The 20786-nt window shown below is 39.7% G+C and overlaps 1 protein-coding gene across 1 annotated transcript in view; it reads left to right on the top strand.

Annotated features, from left to right (window-relative positions):
* Window positions 1–5665: 5665 nt before the first annotated feature.
* The window catches only part of LOC126966850 (synaptic vesicle glycoprotein 2B), a 78330-nt gene continuing 63209 nt past the window's right edge, over window positions 5666–20786 (top strand). Inside the window, exon 1 of the mRNA XM_050811116.1 lies at window positions 5666–5821. The gene's annotated coding sequence lies outside the window, so the exon portion shown is untranslated. The remainder of the gene's footprint in view (window positions 5822–20786) is intronic.

Genomic DNA, 20786 nt, shown 5'->3' with positions numbered 1-20786 from the left:
GCTGTGTGCTTGTGGGAAGGAGAGAGAATGAAAATGAAAATGAAGATGAAAGATGATAAGAACACACTCGCCGGCGAGTGTGGTGATGTTTTGTGTAATGTACGTAAGTGTGTATGTATGTGTTTATGATTGTATGTATGTGTGTTTGTATGTATGTACGTAGTGTAAATGTTTGTGTGCATGTATGTTTGTGTTTGTGTCTGTTTGTGGAGTGTGTTTGTGATTGTGTAAGTGGTGTATGTCAGTCCGTCAGTCAGTCCGTGTGTTAGTGAGTGTAGTGAAGCGATTACAGGACGAGGACTAACGTCTCGTCGGGTATCAAAACAATGTGTGGTGTATCTAGGGTGCGGGCCGCTGGCCATCGTCAGAGCGACGAGTGCCAGTGGTTTGCGGTGGTTGACCGCACCTACGCCTGCGAAGGCGGTATATGCGTGTCTGTGTCGGTGTTTGTGTGGGTGTCGCGTTCGCGATGGTGATGTCGTCATCCGGGTCTACCATTACGTGTCTGGGACGTCTTATTGGGTTGAGACTATGGTGAAGGGGGGTGTAACCGCATGCCTTCCTAACCAAGATGTTGGGATGGTTAGGTGCCTTGTCAAAGAAGCGTCGCGAGATCTCTTTAAAGTGTTGAGCTATTGTCGGAAGCTCTAGGTCGCGGTGAAGGTCAACGTTTCGGATGAACCACGGGGCTCCGGTTGCCATGCGCGTGAATTTATTTTGAACTACTTGCAAACGACGTAAGTAGCTCGGTCGGGTGTGCGCGAAAACGACGCTTGCGTATGACAGTATGGGCCGTACGATGGTTTTGTACAGGACTCAAGTGTCGACCGTGCGGCTGTATTTATAGGACCCGGTGCACGTGCACGTGTTTTCAATAATTTCACACCACAATGTAATTAAAGGATAAATTATGAACTAATTTCAATATATAATTTACCTAAATAAATCAATTTTCCATAATATTATTTCGTAACGCGCTACCGTAGGCAGTGACACTTTGTGCCTACTTGTGCGACCTCCTAAGGATTATTATAATTGATTTCTAAGCGCGACTTCAGGGACTGCGATTTTTTTAACTCAGAAAAAAAAAATCAATTATACAAATTTGGTGCTGGAACACAATAGCTGTGATTTAACGACCAACGGTGTTGTGCTTTGTTTACGTTTGTTTGTTTTAGTGTTGCGTTTATAAAAAAATCGAGGCACTTGAGCGGCTTAACTCGCAGAGTGCGTTGTTTGGGATATCGAGGAAGTTATATAGCATGTCGCAAATTACTCAACACGTTATTTTGCAGTTTAGATAACATTAACATTCGAAATTTTTGACCTACATTTTACTATGAAGAGATTATCTATGGAAATGAATTCATGCATATTTATATACATACAGTGTGTTTGGAAACTAAATAATAATTAAGAAATTTAAAATACCTACATAATTAATGAGATTCTGAAATTTAAAAAGGAAAGGAAATAATTATTGTTTATTTATATTTTTCCTTTCTTCTTCCCATTCCGCTTGGATTCACTCTCTCCTCGTCCATTTTTCTTTTCCTGTTATTGTCATTTTCGCGGAAGACCGCCGCGAGTCCAATAGTAAATACATTATAAAGGGGAATGCCCATTTGAGGCTATCAAACGCACAGTAATTTACTTTTATCTAAAAAAAACTTCATATATTTCTTCTTTATAAAAATATTATAAAATATATAATTATTAAAAAAGGAGCATCGGTCGGCCAGTGCAGTAATTATAGGTTATGTTACAATTTTGACTAAAAAGTTATTATAATTCATATTAACGATAATTTGAAAAGATGTTTTCTTACGACGTTATCACGTAAGATTATCGTCCGTAAACCAAGTTTACAGAAAACCATTTATTTTTCTTATTTTTAAGGATAACTCCACTCTGTATGAAAATATCCTTCAACACACCGTGAGTTATAGAAAATGCAGCAACTTTATTGGATAATTAATAATAACCAAATTTAATGTGGTTATACCTAAGAGCGGATTTGGTCCGCTTCCTATTTTTTTATACATGATATTGTGTTTCCTATGATAGGAATAGAAATAGGAATCCTATCACGCGTGCGAAACTCGGATTTGTGAGCAGAAGCGTTCAGAGTAAACGCATGCGGACGAGATCCGCAAGCGGATGGAAACTGCTTGCATAACGATTTAGAGGAAAGTATCTACCGGGTTAATGAATATAACTTCAGAGTATGCTGTCAATAAATTAAAACTAATTCAAGCCATTCGATTAATATCCGCAAGTACCTACTAATAAAATATACGTTATAGTACACAAAATGAATTGACGAATGAGTTAACTAGAGATTAGTACCGTAAAGGAACCTAAATGTTATTATGATTTTTAATAGGTTATAATATTATTAAATAAAGTCTCTTGAATCATCGACGATCAAGTCATCTCCAATCATCTTGAATTTTGCCGTTGCGTCAAGGTTTCTTTGTATGGCCCACTGCATAAAGGTACCACGAGGAGTGTTCGGAGGATGTGCACTGTTATGGATCATCAATCTTTTGACATCTGGAATTGCGGATATCCATGGGCAGCTGGTTTTCAATAGCTGCATCACTTGTTCGTTAGCCCTTTTAAGATAAAAAATAAAGTATTTCCATTCCATGTAGTGGTGGCTTCGTTTTCGTATTTGTTTATGTGGTAAAGGTTACTATAACATAAATGACTTTCTTAATGATAGGACAGATTTTGAATAGAGCGACCACCCTCAGATTGTATCGTAATTTTATAGATAACAAAAGAAGAAGCCCGCTAAGTTTCATTTGGTCTCAGGATTAGAGGAAATTGTAGAATGAGTGGTTCGCCGTTCAATAAGCGACTTCATAATATCCTATTATGAATACAAATATTTTCAATTTAAATATTCATAGGCACTGATCTCGTATTATCTACTATGAAGTGAGCTCGTAATTTGTTGATGACTTAGGTACCTATAAACCTCAACTTTGTAGTAGTAAGAAAAGTACTTGTTTTTTTTTTATGAAAATACGGGACGAGAACTGGATATTCAGCTGATGGTAATTGATACGCCCTGCCCAAAACAATGCATTGTAGCTCAGGATTCTTGAAAAGCCCAATAATTTTGCGCGGCACTACAATTGCGCTCGTCACCTTGAGACACAAGATGTTAAGTCTCATTTGCCCAGTAATTTCACTAGCTATAGCGCCCTTCAGACCGAAACACAGTAATATTTACACATTACTGCTTCACGGCAGAAATAGGCGCCGTTGTGGTACCCATAATCTAGCCGGCATCCTGTGCAAAGGAGCCTCCCACTGGGCGCGTTTGATTATGTCAATATAAGTGTAATGTGTATTAACATTTAACATTGACCTTAAATAACCATTTACGTTTGTCCTGCGGCTGCCTGCGCCGTGGCCCCAGCGGTGGGGTCAGTCGCAATGAGAAGATTAGGCCGACGTCCGCCCGTATAGTATGGCCACAACACCACACGCACCCAGTATGCAACATACGTACCTACTACTTACTAATGGTAGGTACTTAATGAAAACCAGTGTTGGAATTGGAGTGATAAATATTACAATTCCAAAAATGCTGAGTGGGTGTCCATTTTATGACATCCTATTTTTAATCTGTTAATTTTACTATGTATATAATATGTTTTGTATTGTCATGAATAAATGCAAACTTTAGTTTAATGGCAAATGGTATGGATCTTATTGAGCGAGGACTAAAAAGAACAAGTCTCATTTCTACTAACTACATACTTACATATACAAATCGCTGCAACTAATTCTAAACTTTATTCTAGTCATTGATTAAACTAAGCGCTATTTTGCGGAAAAGTCTACCAGAATTTGGAAGATCAACATCTTCTGGGGATGCTTAGTAATTTAGTATTAATCGGAGCGGTGGACAAGAAGCAACGTGTAATCATAATACTGTATACTTAAAAAAACAGTAGCATAACTAAGCAGTCTCTTTTGATAATTAACCCACGTCTGAGCGGACCGCTAGGGGCGGTACACACGAAAAGATTGACGACGTGGACGGCGTGGGGAAACTAATTTAACTCTGACAACGACCAGTCTCGAGCGGCGTGGCACTTAATAGTTTTGTCTTCCCAAGATTGCTTAGCGGCCGCATAAATCGTGTGTATGTGTGCGTGCGTCGATTCGGGCGTTCCAGTATGAAGTTAAAATACTGTTCTATTACTGTGTTGTGGTGTAATTCAGTATATCTCTTTCACAAATTGCAGTTTTACCAATCAATACTTTTTTTTAAACTAAACAGTTGTTTTTTTTTAATAAAATATATTGCGGTCATTTGCTTACTAAGTGATACTTCATTTATTCGTATTGCATTATGCACACCAACACAAATCACTCAATATCGGGCGAGTTGCAAGGGTACGGCGACATTCGTCTCACAAAGAATAACCATTCCTTTTTATTTTACCACAAGAATTAAGTTACGCGTTGAGGCTCTATAATAGGACTCTAGTGTCAAGCACTCATTGCCCGTTTACTAAACTTACGGTACAGTTTTGTATGCAATACCTAGACACGTGTCACTTTCATAAAATGAACATCGAGAAATTTGTGTGTTTCTATGTCTCTCGGCACATACGAGATAAGAGTGAAATGGAAGGTCACAAACATAACCTTCTCCAGGTGAAAATGTGGTTTCTTTGAGCAGAGATCTGTTTAAGATTTCTATCCAGGACAATAACTGGCCACTGCAAATTTAATACTACAAGTCTTAGTAAGTACCCCAGACAGACTGTTGTGAAAATATGGATACATGTTTTGAAATGATAGCTAGCACATAGTCATTGCAGTGCGTTACAGCGCCAGTAACTGGAGGAAATTTTTTGTAGTATTGTGAGCAATAAAAATTGTGTGTCTTCTACCGCGTTTATCACGGAGAGTGTACCGAAGAGCTGTTTGACCTAATTCCTGCCGCCGAATTCCGCCTTAGCACGACACGCTACTAATCATCCCCAACATCTGGATAGAAAACCGCACTGTGCGGTTTTCAAGGAACTTTCTTCTACGTACAACCGAGCTGGATTGAGCTTTCTTGAGCGGCGTTTCCAGGACGATACGAGATGGGTATCTTCAAAAAAAGCGCGTATTCTTTTCTACAAGACCGGCAACGCTCCTGTGACTCCTCTGGTGTTGCAAGAGTGAATGCGCTTAACATCAGGTTAACCCGTACGCTCATTTGTCCTCCTCTTCAATAAAAAAATACCAGAGCTGAACATGTGTTGCCAACCTTTAAGGTGACAGTGACCTCAAAGCTTGGAGTTCCATAAGTCGTATCACTACAACCGGCAGTTCATTCAACACAGTGGAGTAAAAGTATTAAGAATTCCCATCAGAATTCTATCACTTAAATCAGTAACACAAAGTTAGTTTTGTGGAATATGACAGTAAATGAATGCACAGGAATAATACCAAAACAAAAAACTAAAACCTTTATTGTAATTTCATCGAGTTGTCAGCAGGATGAGTTCGTAATCCGAAGCTATTATTTAGTCATGGAGACTGTATGGCTCACGGCTCAGTGCTTTCAAACACAACACAAGTATTCGTGTCCCAATACCCGACACACGCATAAACCAAACCAAATCTATAACTTCGAATAAATTTATTTATATTCATCATTACTACAACTGTGGTTTATAATAGTGTTACGGATAATTAGCAAATTCGTATTTGTTTTCGAGTGATGAAAAAATCTTCAGCTCATAGACAACTCTCACGAAACAACACCAACACCAATCGGTCGCATAACAGATATGTTCAAGTAAGTAATTCTAAATATATGTTATCAATGTTTTTAGAAGTTCGCAAATAATATACGCATATTGTGTTATCTTCAGTCCTACCTACAACAGTAGGTATTTTATTGAAACTGTTTTTCATAATGTTTGTAAAATACTTATCATTTTGTGTCTTTGAACTGCTTATTGGATCTAAGAGGGCTTCGTGCCGTATTTTATTAGAGTTTTGTCATAGTATTTTTTTATCAAGTTAACCGATGTTTACTTTAAGTAAAATAATTGAAAGCCTTAAAGCCATGCGTCTTTAGGGATAATTATGCAATCTACAACAGTTAAACCATTTAGTTACTATTGTGGCTAAGCTACCCGGATAATAATAATAATGAAATGAAATGGACCATTTGAGGACAACTTACATTTTCTTCCACATCCCGAAATTTTAAAGGGTTTGATTAGAGAACGCATATTAAATAATAGCCACGTTTATTAATAGTCAGTCTAAATAAAGAACAGATTACAAAATTATTCCGACCGCAAACATTTTTTTATGACAATTAGGGACCAAACGAGCAGTACGTTCAGCTAATGGTAATTGATACGCCCTGCCCACTACAATACAGTGCCGCTCAGGATTCTTGAAAAACCTAAAAGATCTGAGCACTACAATAGCGCTCGTCACCTTGAGGCATGAGATGTTAAGTCTCATTTGCCCATTAATTTCACTAGCTACAGCACCCTTCAGACTGAAACAATAATGTTTACACATTACTGCTTCTCAGCAGCGCCGTTGCGGTACCCATAATCTAGCCGGCATCCTGTGCAAAATAGCCTCCCACTGGTAAACCTCAGCCCTCAAACATATAAAACTAAAAATTAATTAAAAATGTAGCCAACAACATCGCTGGTAAAAATATTTACTATTCTTCAAGCTGCCGGCCGCAACTAGCATAAATAAACAAACGTAAAAACGGACAAACCGATAAAAATTCCATAGTATTTTTTGAATTTAGTATTGTTTTTAGAACCCACAGAAAGCATTCCTTAAATTTATATTATTCCTTATTATTTAACGTGAACTTTTTACTTTATTATGATTTTATTATCTACTAGCTGACCCGGCAAACGTGGTTTTGCCATATAAATTATTTTTAGAGTTAGACCGTCTCGTGGACATTGCAACATTATTTTATTTTTCTAAAATAAAAGTATTTTTCCAAAATAAACGTAGCCTAAGTTACTCCTTATTACATCAGCTACCTGCCAATAAAAGTCCCGTCAAAATAGGTCTAGTCAATCCCGTCCAGCTATTTCAAAGAATAGCCGGAACAAACAGACAGACAGACAGACAAAAATTGTAGAAAATGTTATTTTGGTGTATGTACCGTATATAGTAAAAAACGGTTATTCCAATATTACAAACAGACACTACAATTTGATTTGTATGTATAGAATAGAAACGTACTCTACATTTTGTTCCCTTATGAATTTATAGAGTTTTAGTGGTGGTAATTTATATAGTTAAATCGGTTTAATGTTGGTGGGAGTTCTGGCAGACATTGATAAGTTCCGATAGATTGTAATTAATATTTGGATTATTTGTCAAGAATTGATATTATTAAGAAAAACTTTATTTATATCGAGCCAACATTTATAATTTAAACAATTACAAAGCAATTATAACATTATATTTTATGGTTAATAAGACCAAAGATAATGATAAACTTATCGGAGGTTTTAAATGTTTGCAACAAAAATGGTTTTGAACAACAAAAAATTCTGTAAGTAGATCAAGCATTTTAACAGAAATTCAAAATTCGATTTCAGAAACATTTAGCTATCTTTGGCAATGTTATGGTTCGGAGTCAAAATTATTTTATAGGGACAATGTTATCCAGTCTTCAACTGGTTGTCAACAGGGTGATCCACTCGGACCGGCAATAATCAGTCTCGCTATACACCCACTAATTAATTTACTAAACTCTAAATTAAATATGTGGTACTTAGATGACGGCACTTTAGGAGATGAAACAAATACAGTTCTAAAAGATCTCAGTTTTTTGATAAAAAAGTTTTATGAAATTGGTTTAGAGCTAAATTTTTCATAGTGTGAACTTCTTATCTCAGATTTGGTACCTTTTGATAGAAGAGATGCGATAATTATACAATTCAACATTATTGCCCCAAATTTAAAAATTATAGAAAAGCAATCTCTTCGCCTTTTAGGTGCACCAATTTTGGATGAATCTTTCTCAGTATATCTATAAATGAACAAAATTCAAAATCTGATCAATATTCAGACCGCTTACTATGCATACACATGGCCTATCATATAATTCGGTTTTGTCTTTTAGTCCCCAAGCTAACAAATGTTCTCCGATGTTGCCCTTTTTGGAATCATGAGATACTTTTGTCAAGTTTGGACGATTCTTTACGAAATTTACTATGAAAAATATTAAATTGTTCATTGTCTGATATTTCTTGGTGTCAGGCTTCTCTGCCCATTCGTCTTGGTGGAATTGGCATCAGAAAAATATCTAGTATATACTTACCAGCATTCTTATCTTCTGTTCACAATGTCAGCACTTTATATGATAAAATTATGTCCCCGTCATTAGGGTCCCTGCCACTGGTGTATGCGGAGACTGCTAAAAATGCTTGGAAAATTGCCTGTCCAAGTGAAAATTTCCCTTTAAACATGCGATCACAAAAGCTTTGGGATGAGTCACAGTGCAAAATCATTCACAAAAGGATATTATTATCAAATAACAATATTTCGGATCAGGCTCGTTTTATTGCTGTTAGCGAACGAGATTCAGTTGATGTGACATATAGAAGGTAGCTACCCTTTTTTATGCATATTTAACCCCTCGATAGCATAAAAAATAACAGTTTGCACTCCGGGAGTGCCGGCAGAAGTGAAAACTTGAACATTAACGTTGTGCATTTTTGAATATTTTGCAATGGTTAGGGAATAATTTGGAACGAATTACTTTATTTATCAGTATAAAAGTACTAGCGCCATCGTACTCATAAATCATAATTATTCTACATTAAAAAGTTTATCTCTCAGAAAAACAAAACTTTCATCCATAATTTCAACGACTGTCTTATCAATTTTCGATTGTGCTAACGCGAGTTTAACATAAACGCTAAAGAAGTTTAAACTACAAAAATCTAAATCTTCCAGACGTCTCTTAGCTATTTGAGAAACGTAATTAGGTGGCGATTTATCACCATTATTCCATGCAGTATTCATCGCAGATTCAGGAGGTAGATTTATTTAACGGCGAAGTCATAACTCTTATTTACAATAATACAATAGACAATGAGAACAAAGAAATACAAGTATAACTATTGCCTTATGGAGAGTCTTCGCTAATGACATAGCTTAAAAACCAAATAATTAAATTGTAAAAATATTTCATGGATGAGATTCGATTCCTCGACCTCGCGGTGTTTCGGCTTCGCAATTACAATGATTCAACCACTGGTCCAATGACCGCATGATCATTAAGTTTTTAAGACCCTTAAGACCCGCCTCTGGGATCGTCGGACCACTGCCTGATCCGGAGCACCGTGCCGATCACGCGCTTAACACGGCCCCGCTTCTTAGGCTGTCACCGCGTGTGGCACTATAGGTCAGCAGAATGGGACGAGATGCGGTGCTTTTTTGCATCCTACGCGTGGAGGCAGATCTGTTTTCCCTGGGTCATCCAGATGCCGCTACTGACGCTGTTGCTGATGTGGTTGGTTTGACCGCTCCTGCAAAATGGCCTCTCGTCGAAAGCAGAAGTGCTATCAAGCTTGGATGAATGCGGTGGTATCTAAGGATGTGAATTCCAGCAAACTTAAAAAACACTTCAATCATGCCTCCAGGTCCTTCAAAATAGTTATTGCTGACGCGAAGTCGAAGCACATTGGCAGAATTGGCGAGAGACTTGCACGCCTTCCCTCGGGAACTCGTGCGTTCTGGTCGCTCGCTAAGGCTGTCCAAGGAAACTTCTGCCAGCCAGCTATTCCGTCACTGCACAGGGATGATGACTCGCTGGCCCATGACGCGAAAGAGAAAGCTGATCTCCTGGGCTCCTTCTTCGCGTCCAACTCGACTCTGGTTGACCAAGGTGCACCATCACCGCATATTCCGCGGTGCGAGTCATACATGCCGGAGATTAAAATCCGGCATGGCACCATGCTTAAGGCACTTCTCACCTCGGACATTCACAAATCGAGCGGGCCCGATGGCATTCCCCCGATAGTGCTGCGGACACCTGCTCCGGAACTGGCGCCGGTCCTTACCCGTATTTTCCGGCTCTCCTACTCATCAGGTGTAGTCCCGAAATTATGGAACGCGGCTTTAGTGCACCCGATCCCTAAGAAAGGTGTACGCTCAGATCCGTCCAACTACCGCCCCATTGCCATTACCTCCAATCGACTCCAAAGGAATGGAGTCGATCATCAACTGCCAGCTCTTGGGATCTGGGCTCTAGAGGGGCACCAGCTGATCAGCGAATGCCAGTACGGTTTCCGTCAGGGTCGCTCAGCTGGTGATCTTCTTGCATACCTCACCCATAAATGGGCGCATGCGGTTGAGTCGAAGGGAGAGGCGTTGGCGGTGAGTTTGGACATAGCGAAGGCCTTCGATTGGGTGTGGCATAAAGCGCTTATAGCGAAACTGTCATCCTATGGGCTTCCCGAGAAGTTGTGCAAATGGGTCACTAGCTTTTTGGCTGATCGGAGCATCAAGGTTGTTATTAACGGTGCATGCTCCGACTTAAAACCCATAAACATTGGTGTTCCGCAAGGCTGCGTGCTATCCCCTACGCTGTTTCTTCTGCATATCAAAGATATGCTGCCAATCAGCAATATTCATTGCTATGCAGACGACAGCACAGGGTATGCTTCCAACACCGGCCGTGCCAACATGTCCCGGGATAGCGTCGACGAGAATCGGAACAAACTTATGTCTGAAATCGAGACTAAGCTTTGTAAAGTCTCGGAATGGGGTCGACAAAATTTAGTCCAATTCAACCCCAAGAAGACACAAGTTTGTGCGTTCACCACTAAAAAGTCTCCCTTTGTCGTATCCCCTCGATTCGAGAACACTCCTCTAACTGCCACAGCCTGTATTGGCATACTTGGCGTCGATATATCGAGCGAAGTTGAATTCCGTGGTCACTTGGAAGAGAAAATCAAACTGGCCTCTAAAAGGCTTGGTGTACTCAGTAAGGCGAGACAGTACTTCGCTAAAAGCCACCGCCTGCAACTTTATAAGGCGCAAATTCGGCCTCACCTGGAGTACTATTCTCACCTCTGGGCGGGTGCTCCCCAGTATCAGCTTCTTCCATTTGACCGCATAGAACGAAGAGCGGCTCGAATCATCGACTATCAAGTCATCTCCGATCGGCCTGATTCTTTAGCATTGCGTAGAGATGTGGGTTCTCTCTGCATCTTCTACCGCATTTATCACGGGGAGTGCCCAGAGGAGCTCTTCGGGTTGATTCCAGCGGCCGTATACCACCACCGGACATTACGTGCAAAGTACCATCCGCATCACGTAGACGTCTGGCATTCCACAACCACGCGTTTTGTTCGAAATTTCTTACCTCACAAAGTCACTTTGTGGAATCAACTACCGGCGGCGGTCTTCCCGAACAGATACGACTCAGGGACCTTCAAGAAAAAGCATAGGTGAGAGACCTTAAAGGTCGGCAAAACATTTCTTGACACACCTGTTGTTGCGGATGTCCATGTGCGGTTGCTTCACCTCTCCTCATCCCGTGAGCCTCTTACCTGTGAGCCCCCTCTCAGATAGATAGGGGATGATATCCTAACTTGTGGCGTATGCTGCGAAGGTGGAATTCAGCGGCAGTAATCAGGTAAAACAGCTCTTCGAAACACTCCCGTGATAAATGCGGTAGAAGACACACAATGAAGCGATGACTCTACGCAACACCAAGCTCCAGACCAGAAATGACAGCAATACTCCATATGTACAAAGCGCAGGTAGCCGCACAGCGCTAGAATGTGGGCCGGCTTGAAGTATTGCCGTGCTCTATTTATTACGCCCAGTTTTTTCGAAGCCAATTTGGGTTTGCTCTCCAGATGGCCGCGGAATTGGCAATCGCTCGAGATTTCGACTCCCAGTATTCCGATACTAGCGGAGGCTGTAAGGGAAGTGTTGTCGAAGAGCGGTGATACGACAAAAGGGGTTTTTTAGTGGTAAACGCGCAAACTTGAGTCTTCTGTGCCCGTGCTGTCGTCTGCCTAGCAATGTATGCTGGAGGTGTCCAACATATCATTGATATGCAGAAGAAACAGTGTGGGAGATAGCACACAGTCTTGAGGCACTCCAGAGTACAAGGGCTTGGGATTCGAGCAAGAACCGTCGATAACGACCTGTATGCTGCGCCCAGTGAGGAAGCTGGAGGTCCACTTGCATAAGCTCTCGGGAAGCCCAAATGATGGGAGTTTTGCGAGAAGCGCCTTGTGCCATACACGAACAAAGGCCTTCGATATATCCAGGCTAACTGCCAGGCCTTCACCCTTGCTTTCGATAGCCGCCGCCCATCTATGTGTTATGTGTAAAAATCAAAAATACTTTAATGACACAAAATCAACAGATTGCTCGTCAAAGTTACACACACAGACACACACACGCAATTTCAACTATCATTATTCCGCTGAGTAATACTAAATAAGATGCACTACTTTTGTAGTTGACTGTACGGGAGGTTCGCTAATAATAGTTACTTTGAACCGTAAACGGGGTCAGTATTAAAGTATAATTGGAGTCAGACGATCAAACCTCTAAGTACTAACCTGCACTCTAATAACCTGGTCATCTAAATTGACTATAAACACCAATCTAGTACTATACCTACTGCGGACTCATCGCACACAGAAACACAGTAATGTGATATTCTTTAATATAAATTAATACTTTCAACTAAAACTTGAAATACATCCGAAACGTTTTTTTTAAATATAAGAGGGAGCAAACGGGCAAGAGGCTCACAGGATGGGGAGAGGTGAGGCTACCGGCCATGGACATCCGCAACAACAGTTGTCAAGAAATGCGTTGGCGGCCTTTAAGGTGGGAGTATGCTTTTTTCTTGAAGGTCCCTAAGTCGTATCTGTTCGAGACACCGCAGCCGGTAATTGATTTCACAAAGTGGCTGTGCGAGGCAAGAAATTTCTTGCAAAACGCGCGGTTGTGGAATGCCAGACGTCAACGTGATGCGGGTACATTGCACGTAACCGGTGGTGGATTTCGGCCGCTGGAATCAACCCGAACAGCTCCTCTGAGCAATCCCCGTTGTATTAGTTTGGTAGTAACAGCTTATATACTATGCGAATTTATATTGGAACGATGTTCCTTACGGCAGGCTTGGAGGAGATAGGGTTTTTGCTGCGGGACCGAACTGAAAAAAATGTGATAGTAAAACCGTAAGAAAAAGTCCGTGGAATAAAACCGTTAATTGAGACGTGCGCAGGCGCGACAGTCGTATACACAAGCGAGTAGTGTATAATACCTTTCTCTTTCTAATGTACTTTATTATGTGAGTGCAAGAAATCTTAGCAGGGTTGACAATCTTGTCATTGGCAATCAAGTAATAGATGTAATATTACTTAAAAAAATTAAGATGTACAGCAACTCTACAATTGTTCCATACATTTATATAACATTACATTTTGGTTGCATTAAACTGTATTGTAATTTAAAAACCCTTCTAGAGATGGCGGTAATATGCATTCGATGACCACGTAACTTTACTACGGCATGTAAGATGGCGCCACGTTCTCTGTTTGAAAATATTTTTACAATTAGCCGAAGGAACTTCGTTCCTACCTGGTGTCCCACGACACCACATCTTTTTTTATATTCCACTATACATACATCATTAACTTATTGTGGATTTAAAATGTTACTGTTTCTTTAGACAACAGAGTATCACAAATATGTAAACCTCAACTTTAATTTTGATTTCTTTCAATGAGCTTTATTATTCAGGTATATTGTATATATAGATATTAAAATAAATACATTGTAAAGACAGCACTCTTTTGTTTTCAATCTCCAATCCTAGAGCTGTCGTTACTATTAATATGTTGTCATTATTCCACTGTTTCAAAAATGGTTTCGACGTTATCCATAACATGGCGACCGGAGCGAATTTTCTGAGACTGCATAAAAGACACAATGTCGTTTGCGGATTGTGACGCATTTCCTTTATTTGTAATAAAACTTTAATATAATATGGTTGCATCATTTTCGAGTTTGCCAACTAGGTATCAAAAACAAATTTAATTTATACACTCAGAAATGGGTTCATAAATATGAAACCGTGTTTTTATACGAATCATTCAATAAAAATAGCTAGAGAGAGAGAGAGCTAGTAGAATAGCTACTCGCTAAGATTATATTTCAATCCAAAAACTGCTTCGAAACACCATACATAGCGTACTATAGATATAGGTGTTTTGTGAGTCTGCGAAACACGATCTAGGGCCCAGTGGACGAATGCTGACCGAAATGATGTATCACTTGAACCGGAACACTTCATAGCGTTGTTATTGATAAATTGCCACTCAATTTCGCTGTGGCTGGCTGACTGCGACACGCACGTCGCACGTTTGGTCCGACACGATAATTCAATTGTCTCCAAATATGCCTCGTTTTAGATCTCGGCGCGTTGAACGGGGACGGAAACTTGCTCTTTTTTAATGAAAATAAGGGATGAAACGAGCAGGACGTTTAGCTGATGGTAATTGATACGCCCTGCCCATTACAATGCAGCACCGCTCAAGATTTTTTATTTTTATTATTATTTATGGAATAGGAGGATAAATGAGCGTACGAGTCACCTGTTGTTAAGTGATCACCGCCGCCCACAATCTCTTGCAACACCAGAGGAATCAAGATTATTGAAAAAATCAAAAATTCCGGGCGGAACTACAACTACTCTCTTCACCTTGAGACTAAGATGTCAAGTCTCATTTGTCTAGTATTTTCACTAGCTACGGCGCCCTTCAGACCGAAACACAGTAATGCTTACACATTACCGCTTCACGGCAGATAAAATATCAACATCTGCGCGGTTACAGCAAATAGTCGTCACTGTAAACGGTGCATTTCATTGGGATTTATGAACCTGCCTTTTGTGCCTTTAAAAGTGCTTAAACCTTCTTAATTGATTTTACAATATATATCCTTATTCTTTGATTTTTATTAGGCTTTTGACAAGTCTGTTGGAAAGGCAGTTTATTTGTAGAGTAGTAGTAGGCAGAGTATGAAATCGCCCTTTGCAGTGAATATTTTTAAATACTTAATAGCACATTACTGCAGCGGCAGCAAAACAGGCATTGATGGGCGAACTTGTAAATAACACAACATACACAAAACTCGCATACGTAAGTCCATCAATGCCTTTTTGTGGTCAAGTGCGTTCATTGTGGCGAAAACGTGTACAATAATTTTAAATGGCTCTTGCCGAATTTGAATTTCAGGTGGCGTTAAAGTAAGTTCATCACACTCGTTGTCTTCACTTGAAATCATTTTGTCAAAGACAATTACTTCTCAAAATCAATGAGGAACAACAAACTACAATAATTTTTCCCGCTTTAAAGTATTTGTTTTTTTCTTTTCAATAAACAGCTATCTATTTGCAATCCAGTTGGGACTTTACGTAAAACCTTTGATAATTTACCTTCTTGTTTGACATGTAAAGGGTAAAAGAAAGTTCCGTCTTTACCCGACGGATATAAGTTTACTATATAATTTATTTGGCCGCTACACCCCGACAGATATATTCATTTCATTAAAGTATTTACTGTTCCGTTTTTGCCATCTCATGGGAATGTCATTACTGCCTTTGCAGCAGAACTCTGTGAACTTGGACAACAAAATCTGTGAAGGCAATACAATCAATTCAAAAATTTATGATAGTTGGTTGGGTCGACGTCTGACGAGTAGGTACGGAGGTCGTTACGGTGTTTCTGTAGATCGGGGTCCCCACAGCACGGGGGTCCCGTATAAAGCTCTGTTCAAACTGAGGCGAATAACGCGGGTCGCGTTTTAGAGCAATTCGCTCGCTCGCTTAGCCTCTCAAACTGACGCAACTTCCCGCGTGTCATTTTTGGTTCTTCAGTCGAGAAACATCATGCATTCATTGCATTGTGAGACTTAACAATCCCGCCGGGTGTCATTCGCTCTTGTTTCGCTTCAACTTGAGCGACTACTCGCGTCAATTTGAACACGTCCATACAAGTTAGCTGACAGTTGACACAATCGGCGCGAGCGACTTCCGTCCCGCGTCCCGCGCGTTATTCGCCTCAGTTTGGACAGAGCTTAACTGATACGCCTCTGGTAGAACGTAATTGCATGAAATATATATTTTTTGCGCCCATTGCTTACTTGGCACAAGAGCAATCACACCTCTCGCCTGCTTTGTGTGTCGTTTTTATAGCAGGGCAAAGATTCAAAAGAATAGTTGCTTAATTTTTGCCTGAGTTATTACTAGTCTAGTATGGTGTAGTGGGTAGACACCTTAAAGATAAATCGACTCTATAGTCTTGACATTAATCTATAAATTAAATGAATTAAAATACTCGTAAGACCAGTTTTCAAATGTTGTGATTGCTTTTAATTTCACGCATTTACTAGTTTAACTGAATTAGCATTCACACGTGATTAGTAGATACACGAGTATTATGTTATTATACTAATTTATAATTATATTCGAACGCCATTGCCGTGTCCATTAACCGAAGTGAATCATCTAATATATAAAATTCTCATGTCGCGGCGTTTGTAGTTAAACTCCTTCGAAACGGCTAGTGAGATTCTCATGAAATTTTGAGTGCATATTGGGTAGGTCTGAGAATCGGACAACATCTATTTTTCATCCCCCTAAATGTTAAGGGTGGTCCACACAAATTTTTTATTTTTTTGATTTTTTTTTTAAATTTGTGAGTCAGCATTAAAAAATACACACAACTTCAAATTATGACCCATCTACGATCCACAGTTACTTTTGTATCGCGATTTTAATATCGGCAATACAACGTTTGCTGGGTCAGTAGTAGTATATGTATATATGTATCTACATGTTTAGATAGGATGCTGCCTTTTTTGAAAATTTGAAAAGCATTTCAAACAAACACTACAATTAAAAAAAATACATCGAATTTACATTGGCCGCATTAAAATCAGCCTGATTAAATCTGGGAAAGTATTTATTTTATTGGATTTAACAGGCGTACCGAAATGAAGCAACAAGTTTTTTTTTTATGGAAAAGGAAGACAGACGAGCGTACGGGTCACCTGGTGTTAAGTGATCACCGCTGCCCACATTCTTTTGCAATACCAGAAGAATCACAGTAGCGTTGCCGGCCTTTAAGGAAGGTGTACGCGCTTTTTTTGAAGGTACCCATGTCGTATAGTCCCGGGAACACTGCACAAGGAAGCTTATTCCACAGCTTTGTAGTGCGTGGAAGTAAGTTCCTTGAAAATCGCACTGTGGAGGACCGCTACACTTCCAGATGGTGGGGATGATATCCTAATTTGTGGCGTGTCGTGCGAAGGTGGAATTCGGCGGCAGGAATCTCTCTTCGAAATACTCCCCGTGACAAATACAGTAGAAGACACACAATGAAGCAACGTCGCACAGACGCACACACAACGTAGCAAAGAGCAACGGGTCCTCGACAATTCAAACTGCTCTGTTTTGCACACCAGAGATGACAGCGATTCTCCATGTGTGACCGGACCTGCGCTTTGTAGAGTGCTAGAATGTAGTTAGCCGGCTTAAAGTATTATTTGACCCTTGGGCCCTTTCTTAGATGGAGAGTAATATCGGCTAATTATAGTAATATAGATGTCAATTTTATAACATTCAATTAATCCTATTTTCATAATTACTTTCATAATTTCAACCGTAATTATAAAAATTTTCACTGTATTATTATCACATTCAATATATTGATACCATGGCTTATCGTAACTAAAATAAGTCAAATAACTTTTAAATTTATGTCGAATGTCAAATGTGTGACAGCAAAGACACACAGCGGTCATTTGCTAAATTTTAATATACATTTTTTACTATATTACTATATATATTGTACTACCAACCAGTCACCTTTGCACAGGATGCCGGCTAGATTATGGGTACCACAACGGCGCCTATTTCTGCCGTGAACCAGTAATATATAGCCTTTAGTGTGTTTCGGTGTGAAGGGCGCCGTAGCTAGTGAAATTACTGGGCAAATGAGACTCAACATCTTATGTCTCAAGGTGACGAGCGCAATTATGGTGCCGATCAGAATTTTTCGGCACAGCATTGTGATGGGCAGGGCGTATTAATTACCATCAGCTGAACGTCCTGCTCGTCTCGTCCTTTATTGTCATAAAAAATGCTATAATAAAACGATGGAGTCGACGTGTCTGTCTGTCTGACTTTTGTACACACTAGACACTAAAAAGTCGGTTAAAAATAATCATAATCGGAGCAATAGGATTTACTACAGAGCTATTTTTTAATAATATATTTAAAAAAAAATTACCTATAAATAATGCCTAATCAGTGTCTATGCTTTCCACAACCGACAACAAAAAATTTCTTGCCTCACATAGCCACTTTGTGGATTCAATTACCGGCTGAAATTTCCCCAACCGATACGGCTTAGGAGCCTTCAAGAACAGATCATACTCCCACCTTAAAGGCCGGCCACGCATCTCTTGGCCTCTGGCGTTGCAGATGTCCATGAGCGGTTGCCTCACCACTCAATATTAGCGGTAAAAGGTAGCCTATGTCTTTTTCCAAGTTCTAATCATTCTCTGTACTAAATTTCATCAAAATCTTTCATTGGTTAAGGCGTGAAAGCGTAACAAACAAACTAACATTAACATTTATAACATTAGTAGGGATTGTCTTAAAAATTAAAACGCCAAAATACAACCATACAGCCGTGAACAATGAAACCGGTATTTTGGCATTGGGTAAGTACATGAATTAAGTACATCAACTATTATGCATCACACACACGACACTTATAATATATAATATAATATTGACACACTTTTTACACAAGCACGGCAACACTTCAAGCCGGCCCACATTCTAGCGCTCTACAAAGCGCAGGTCCGGCCACACATGGAGTATTGCTGTCATCTCTGGTCTGGCGCACCCCAGTATCAGCTCGATCTATTTAACCGCGTGCAACGCAGAGCAGCTCGAATTGTCGGGGACCCAGTGCTCTGTGAACGGCTGAATCACTTGGCGTTGCGTAGACTCATCGCTTCATTGTGTGTCTTCTACCGCATTTATCACGGGGAGTGTTCCGAAGAGGTGTTTAACTTGATTCCTGCCGCCGAATTCCACCTTCGCACGACACGCCACAAGCTAGGATATCATCCCCACCATCTGGATGTGTGGCGGTCCTCCACAGTGCGGTTTACAAGGAGCTTTCTGCCACGTACTACAAAGCTGTGGAATGAACTTCCTTGTGCGGTGTTTCCGGGACGATACGACATGGGTACCTTCAAAAAAAGCGCATGCACCTTCCTTAAAGGCCGGCAACGCTCCTGTGATTCCTCTAGTGTTGCAAGAGATTGTGGGCGGCGGTGATCACTTAACAACAGGTGACAAACACAAATTATCTTGCCCCAAGTTAAGCATATAATATAGCCTGTGTTATGGGTTACAAGACAATGATAAATTTAATACAATATACTTACTTAAACATACATAAATATATTTAAACATCCATGACTCGGAAACAAACATCCATATTCATCATATAAATGCTTGCACCTACCGGGATTCGAACCCGGGACCTCTAACTTAGTAGGTAGGATCGCTATAAAAACGTGGCGTTAGGAACCCAAGCATTAAACGGCAAATTGTAAAAGTAAAACGTTTTCCATATTCTTGTAATAGCGCTCAAAATGATCCTAAATTCATTCACTATTACCCCTGGAACTTGAAAACAAGATACACATAACTGAAATCACTTATGTGCAGCTACTATAAATGACTATACATATAAATGATATCACTGTTGGGGAAAAGAGCGACCGACCGACAGGCTATTTAATAATAAATTTTATTGTACGGTTTTACATTGAAATTGTGTGTCTCAGACCTCAGGCAACAAACTCAGCGGGTTTCTTTTTTTATAAATATATGGTTACAAACAATATGTTATGTTTTTTTTTAAAGTGATAACCCTCACTTCTATGATGAATACACAAATAAAATTTGAAAAACAAAATTTTATGAACGATGCGGGATTCGAACCCACGACCTCCGGCGTTCCGTGCCGGTGCTCTAACCAACTGAGCTAACCGTTCGAGTACCGCCTCGTTATAAAATTCTGTTTGTTCAACTCTCAGGTTGTGGCTTCACGGAACGGCACGGAACTCCGGAGGTCGTGCGTTCGAATCCCGCATCGTTCATAAAATTTAGTTTTTCAAATTTTATTTGTGTATTAATCCTAGAAGTTAGGGTTATCACTTTAAAAAAAACGTAACATATTGTTTGTAACCATACATTTATAAAAAAAGAAGCCCGCTGAGTTTGTTGCCTAGGACATGGGCAAAAGGTATGCCTCAGACCTTAGAAGAATGGGCATTCTTCTAAGGTCTGAGGCATACCTTTTGGAATGAGTGGTAGTTTTTGACTTCCAATAAGTGATTTTATATCCTATTTTGAATAAAAATATTTTATTTTGAATTTAGATTAATTCATAAAATAATACCAAATATGTCATCTAAATAACTACCTCTAAATATAACCATGGCGTTATCCATTAAAAAATCTCAAATGTTCTATGCCATTCTAAGTACCTTGGAAATAAAGCATCGGATCCCGGATCGACTTCCGGTTCTGAAGCTTATAAGAACACATCACACATAACAAGCACTTGAAAGAAACTTCCTTGAAAACAGCACCGTGCAACACCGGTACACATCCAGATATTTTGGAT

The sequence above is a fragment of the Leptidea sinapis genome, chromosome 11 (assembly GCF_905404315.1).
Source record: "Leptidea sinapis chromosome 11, ilLepSina1.1, whole genome shotgun sequence".
Lineage (NCBI taxonomy): Eukaryota > Metazoa > Arthropoda > Insecta > Lepidoptera > Pieridae > Leptidea > Leptidea sinapis.
This window is presented reverse-complemented; position numbering and strand designations above follow the sequence as displayed.